This window comes from Elaeis guineensis, chromosome 6, assembly GCF_000442705.2.
Source record: "Elaeis guineensis isolate ETL-2024a chromosome 6, EG11, whole genome shotgun sequence".
Classification (NCBI taxonomy): domain Eukaryota; kingdom Viridiplantae; phylum Streptophyta; class Magnoliopsida; order Arecales; family Arecaceae; genus Elaeis; species Elaeis guineensis.
In genome coordinates, this window is record NC_025998.2 from 11,642,405 (window position 1) to 11,648,404 (window position 6,000).

A 6,000-nucleotide genomic window follows, 5' to 3' on the forward strand; every position below is an offset into this window, starting at 1 on the left:
TGGTCTGCTTTATATTTCTTTTGTGCATGATAGAGATTAAAATGAGTGTAAGCACAAAGAAGGACTCAGCATGGCAGCATATCTTTTTGGTCAATTCTAAAGATACAAATTCAGTAACATATAATTATTGTAACAAGGAGACTAAAGGAGGGATAATTTGAGCCAAACAGCACCTAGTAGGGAGATTTAGAAATACTACTGCTTGTACAAAGTGCCCTTCATATGTTAGAGAAGAATTGAGGGAATAAATGCAAAAGAAGAAGGAAGAGAAGGAAAAGATGAATTTTATACCAGATTTTGATGAGATTGACAATCAAGGTGATGAAGAAGAAGATGATATTATATTTGAGGTTGATAGCCATGGAAAGAAGAGTGTTTCAAGTAAAAGTAGTAAAATAAATCCTCTATTGAAAAAGCTAAGACAAAAAAAGCCAATTGATTCATACTTCACCCCAGATCCTGAAGTAGTGTTACAAAATCAAAGGGCTAGAAAGGGAAAGCAAACAATAATAAATGATGCATAAAATAAAGAAATAGGGGAGAGGTTTGTTAAATGTGTTGCAAAGTAGATGTATGATGTAGGAATAGCTTTCAATACAGTCAATTATGATAGTTTTCCTGTTGTTATTGAATCTATTGGACAATATGGACTTGGCATGAAGCTGACTTACCATAAAATTAGGATTACTTACCTAAAGAAGGAGGTGGAACATACAACTTGATGAAAGATTCAAAGAGTGGGCAAAAACTGGATGTACAATCATGATGGATGGGTGGAAAGATAGGAAGAAGAGAGCTTTGATAAACTTTCTAGTGAATTCTTCTAAAGGAATAATGTTTCTTGAATTAGTTGATGCTTCTTCATATTCGAAGATCGAAGAGAAAAGTTTGAGTTGTTTGACAAATATATCTAAAAAATTAGATTGGAGCATGTGGTTTAAGTTGTCACTGATAGTGCTTCGAACAATACTACTACTGAAAAGTTGTTGGAAGCAAAGTACCGTATTTGTATTGGTCACCTTATCTTGCACATTGTATTGATGTAACGTTAGAAGATATTTTTAAGATCCCACTCTTGCATGGAACATTGAGAAAAGAAATAGCATTGACAGACTTTATATATAGTCATGGGAGAGTTTTAAACATGATGAGGTAGTTTACAAAATAGAGAGAGTTGCTAAGGCTCGCAAAAATCAGATTTACAACTGTTTTTCTCACATTTGCACATATTCATAAACAAAAGAGCAACTTGAGAAAGATGTTTATTTCAGAGGAATGGACCACTAGTAAATGGTCAGAGGAGCAAACGAGTAAAGAACTTACCAAAATAATGATTAGTCCTTCATTTTGGAATATCATTGTGTATGCTCTTAAGTTGGTTGATTCTCTAGTTTGGATACTTCGCTTGGTTGATAGTAAAAGAAAACCTCTCGTGGGATATATTTATGAGGCTATGGATAGAGCAAAAGAAGTAATTACGAAGACCTTTAATAATAAAGAAGACAAATACAAACTGGTTTTCACCATCATTGATCAAAGATGGGAAGTCCAACTCTATCACCCTTTGCATGTCGTTGGGCACTTTCTAAATCCTGAGTTCTTTGCTCAAACCATAATATCGAGCAAGATGCAGAAATGATGATGGATTTTTATCATAGAAAAGATAAATCCTGATACTAATTTACAAGATACAATCTGCAATAAGTTGGTTATTTATAAGAGGGCTGAAGGTCTCTTTAGTATAACTATGGCAATTAGGCAAAGATTTACTAAAGCACCAGTTGAATGGTGGGCTGCCTATGAGTCTTCAACCTCAAATTTATAGAAATTTGACACCAGAGTCCTTAGCCTCACATGTAGCTCATCTAGTTGTGAGTGCAATTGGAGTGTTCTTGAGAATGTAAGTTAATGCATCCTTCAGCCCATAAATCTTTAGATTTGTATTGAAACATAATGTAAATCTATACTAATATGTGTCTATTAACTTAATAAAATATTGCAGCTTCATATCAAAAAAGAAATAGGCTCATGCAGGCTCGATTGAATGACTTAGTGTTTATCAACTATAATAGAGCACTAAGGCAGTGATATAACATTCGAGATAAAATTGATCCTATCTTCTTGAAGGACATTGATGAAAGCAATGAATGGCTCACAGGAAGGATGGATGATGAAAATGATTTGGATGATAGATTTATATTTGATGATGATGCTTTGTTGACATGGAGCGATATAGCTAGAGCTATGGGAACTCAAGAGCCTAATCACCCTACTAAGGAAATTTTGAAGACCAATACCACTGCAACAAAAGCTTCTGCTTCATCCTCCTCATCTTTTATTCATCTTCATCTTATAGATGAAGAAGAGGTAGGTTCAGAAGATACCGAGGAAGATGTGGAGTGATATGAGAAAGAAGAAGATGATATTGTTGGATATGAGGATGATTAAGAGTATTTTGGAATTTCCTTAAGCTTTTAGTGCTTGTTATTTTAACTTTTATGTTTGATGTTTGAACTCTTAAGTATGTGGCTCTTAGTCTTTCATGAGTTGTATTTGCATACATTTGAACCTTCATCACTTTCATGAAATTGCATATCTTGCAAGTTGCAATTACATTTACAGTCTACATATTGATTTTTTTAGCATCTTATAAGTACTATTAAATCTGAATACATATTTTGCAAAAGATGCACCTTGCTTCGCTTAGGTGCATGCCATCACCGTGGGTCATGCACCATGCACCATGGCTCCAAGAGCCCTTTGCATCTTAGTGCACCGTGTGCCTTTAAAAACTATGGGCCAATAGTTTGCCAAAATCTTGCCTCACCATCTGCACATTCTAATCCCTCTCCTCTAGCTGGATAAGGTCACAAACCCGCATAGAGTCACCCATCTTAGTACTCATATAAATCATTCCGCGGTATAAGGGGGTATCCGCAATCCATTGATCCTTGATGATGTCGATTGATCGTCCATCCCCAACCAATCACCTCACCTAGGTCATCATATCTAAAGCTTGCATATAAATCTCCTTCCACATGAAGATTCTACTCCAACTCGCATGGATCTCCCCATCAGTAGCCCAAACCCTATATCTGGCTCGCATCATGATACTCCACAAACCATCAAGTTGTAACAGAAATCTCACCGTATGGTGGGCAATCAGGACCCTTCAATGGGTGAGCAGGGAATAAATACCAAGCCTATCTTAAAGATCAGTTGATATATGACATCTCACATCAGGAGGTGCACTCTTCTTCCTTCACGATGAGAGTCTCATAAGAAACTCTTAAAAGGCTACTCAAGCTTCAGAAGAAATGCTCTTGGGATGATAGATAGGCCAACATACAGATCAGACCGGCATTGAGGACTGTTCTAATCAGGGTCACCCTTGCCAATATAGATAAGGCCCTAGCCTGCCATCCCTCCAGTTGCTTTGGGATTGGCACCTCCATCTCAACACAATTGGACCTCTGCAGTCTTTGCAACATGATCAGGACCCAGGACAATGCAATGCTTTAGTCTGCTCAGTGATGCCCAGGATCTCTTTGATCACCTACCTATGTCGAGCTCTGATCTTTAGACTGAAGAAGACTATTGACTTGAGGAGGTTTACTTTCTGTCTAGAGATAGCACTATACTCCTCTAAGATCCTCCTAAAGGATGTCGTATTTTGGATGGAAGTCTGACCCACCAAAAGATAATCATTTGCAAAGAGTAGATGCAAGATCAATTGGGCACCTAGAGTCAGCACATAAGATCTATGATCCAGACTAGGGCCACCACTCGCAAGGCACGAGAAAGGTTATCAGCACAAATAATGAATAAGGAGAAAGAGGACAACCTTGGCAGAGGTCGAATGAGGAGTAAAAAAAGTCTGTCGAAGTGCCATTAATCGAGATAGAGAAGCACAGAGCCTACATACAACCTCTGACCCTGTGGGTCCATCGGCTATAAAAGTCAAAACTCCTCAAGGCATATAGAAAAAATCCTAGCATACCTAGTTGTAGGCTCTCTCTATATCTAGCTTGATAGCCATGAGACAATATCTGGCTGGGGCTCTCTAAAGATCATATATGAATATCTATGCAATCAGCATATTGTTGGAGATATTGCAGCAATTCACAAAAGTATCCTACTCAGAGTTAATCAGATGGGAGAGAATGGGCTTCATCTTACCCATTAAGATTTTGGTATAGATCTTATACAAAGTAATACCAAGGCTGATAAATTTGTAATGACTCACCTTAGAAGCATCTTGTTTCTTCGGATTCAACATAATAAAGATCCTCTTCCAAGCAGCTGGCATCGATCCTATGGTAAAGAACTGCTAGATCGTCTTTATAACCTCTTCTTGGATAATAGCCCAATAACATCTAAAAAAATGGAGGAAAGCCATCAGGTCTAAGCATTTTATCCTCTAGCAACACCCAGATCATCTGTCGAGTCTCATCCTTGGACACACTGTAGATCAAACCATAGTTGAGACTAACCGGTGGGGGGTTGCTAAAGGCCTAGATCCTTTCAGATCCCCAACCATCTTGACTGAAAGAAACTAAGGAGCTCTTGCCGCATCCCATCATCACTGTCAATCCATTGTCTACTGGCATCCCTCAACATCTGAATCTGATTTCTTTGCTTGATGAAAGAGTTTGATGTTTCTATCCTCTTTCTTTAACTATTGGATCCTCGATTTCTGCCACCACATGGTCTTCTACTGGTGTAGTAAGGAGTGGCGTAAAGAAAGTCTGATCCATAGCTTAGCAAGATCATCATTAGAGAGTCCACCCTTCCTTTTCTTCCTTAGCTGGAGCTCAGAAATTGCCGCATCCACCTTTTCCAACCTCCTCAAAATGTCACCCACTTTGACTCGATTCCACCTCCTAAGCCTGCACCTTATCAGCTTAAGTTTGTGGGTGACTCGATACATAGCATCACCATGAACTGGCATCCTCCAAACCTCTCATACAATATCCCAAGAACAGAAGTAAGACAGTCAAAATTTTTTAAATCGGAAGGACCATCGATAAGAGAGGTCAAAGTCAGAAGAATTAGAATAGGACAGTGGTTAGAGGCAGTCCTCGATAGATAAGATACATACATCCAGTTCACAATAGCAAAGGTCTTATCGATGCACTCCCACACTCGAGCCCTATCTTAATGATTGTTGCACCAGATGAATCAAGATCTTGAATGAGATTAACCAAACCATTCTTTATGATGAAGTCCCTAAACTCTTTGGTTTTGATGCTATCAATAAAGGGCCTACCCTCTCTCTTCTCATGGGGCCCATTAATATAGTTGAAGTCATCAACCATAAAAGAGGAGACGCCCAGGTCAATGAGCCTGGAGACTACCTCCCATGACACTATTGTCTATCTATACTCGGTGCTTGCATAAATATCAAACAAGATCCAAGGATATTCATCAATACTAGAAATATCCACTATTGTATTCTGGTTACAATTATGCAAAACATCCAAATTAACTATCTCATTTTTTCATAGTACAATAATTTTTTCTGTCAATCTATAGGAGTCGATAGCGTAGAAGCCCCATAAAGCTGGAAGACATCACCAGGCCAGCTCCAAGCTCCTATCTGCTAGACAGGCCTTAAGTAGTACACAGATATGAATTATACTAGTACATAAGCCTTTTAAAAGTAGAAAAGAAGGAAGACTTTCCAACTCCCAACACATTCTACATAAGCAGTTTCATTAGTGAGAAACATCATCTCTGAGGGCCCTCCTTGAATCCTCATCATTTTTCTGACATGTTGCCTTGCACCCTATATGCCTAGCAAGAGTAGAACCATAAGCTATCTCTATCAGAGGGCCATAATTTTTTTATGTCTAACCATCTCCGATCGAGCCAATCTATCTCCATATAAAGACACCCCACCATAGGTCAGCCCATCTTTTCCTCCCTCACTATCTTTAGGAGGATTGGAGGCCCTTGATGAACCATCAAGAGAGCCTCTAATTAGCCTAGGGGAAGAGT